The sequence below is a fragment of the Egretta garzetta genome, unplaced genomic scaffold (assembly GCF_000687185.1).
Source record: "Egretta garzetta isolate BGI_Z169 unplaced genomic scaffold, ASM68718v1 scaffold746, whole genome shotgun sequence".
NCBI classification, from domain to species: domain Eukaryota; kingdom Metazoa; phylum Chordata; class Aves; order Pelecaniformes; family Ardeidae; genus Egretta; species Egretta garzetta.
The window spans coordinates 120,272-121,259 of NW_009260010.1; the positions used below are offsets into that span (position 1 = coordinate 120,272).

General features: G+C 60.2%; 1 protein-coding gene across 1 annotated transcript in view; it reads left to right on the forward strand.

Moving 5' to 3' along the window:
* B4GALNT4 (beta-1,4-N-acetyl-galactosaminyltransferase 4) overlaps nt 1-988 on the forward strand; it is a 30,671-nt gene that overhangs the window by 10,592 nt on the left and 19,091 nt on the right. The gene's annotated exons all lie outside the window — the stretch shown is intronic.

Genomic DNA, 988 nt, shown 5'->3' on the forward strand with positions numbered 1-988 from the left:
CCAGCAGCTCAGTCCGCAGAGGGGATGGAGTCGGCGTCGCTCCGATGGAGCTGGGGCTCATCTCCTGGGTATTCCCGTGCAGGACGCCTGGGCACGGGCTGCTTTTCTCCCTGCTCATCCCATCCTTTCGGGAGCCGTCCCTCGCCCGTGCTCCTGCCGTGCTCCTGTGATGGATGCTAAGGCAGCAGCCCCTTGGCTCCAGGCTCTGGCAGTGCTGGGACACCCAGCTCTGCGGGACCCATCCCATCCCTTCTCCTTGCCCTTCTGCAGAGGGAGAGAGCCAGGTCCCCCGTGGGCCACTGCTCGGAGGAGCCCTTTGCCATGGGCCAGGAGAGCCCAGGCCATGTTGGGTCGGAGCAGGCGGGTCCAGGGCACCATCTGCGAGCGGCAGCCCACCTCGCTGGCCTGGTGGTGGGAGGGGGGCAGAGGGCGAGGGAGCCGGGTCCTTTTTTAACTTTTTCCCCCTTAGAGGTACCATGAGTTTCAAATCTGAACTTGTCTGCCTTGGCTGCGCAACCATGGCAAAGCCCGGAGCGTGTGCGCTGGGAGCTGGGGCTGTCCTTGGGAGGGGAGGATGCTGGCTCCTTAGCAAAGCTTTCCTTTCTCCCAAGCAGTCATTAATCACTGGAGTCAAACTGGTGCCAGCAAAGCATCGGAGAGGCTGCCAACGCCCCTTCCTCCTCGCTTGGCTCCCTCCTCCCCATCGCCCAACCTCCCCCTCCCGGGGCTCCGGCTCGGTCCATCCCGATAAGATCTGCATTTCTGCTGTGAAAAACAAATAGATGGGGGAGACGTTTTGGTTTTTTTTTTGTTTGTTTGTTTGGTTTTTTGCTGGAGGGAGGGAAGCCTTTCAGATGCTCAGAAAGAAACACCACCACAAAACAGCAGGACCCTAACGCGACTCCCCCCGGGGGTATTTCAGGGCTTGTCTGGGCAAAGGCTTGCTTTTAGAATGCGTGTAGATAAATCGGTGCGGGCAGCTCCGGAG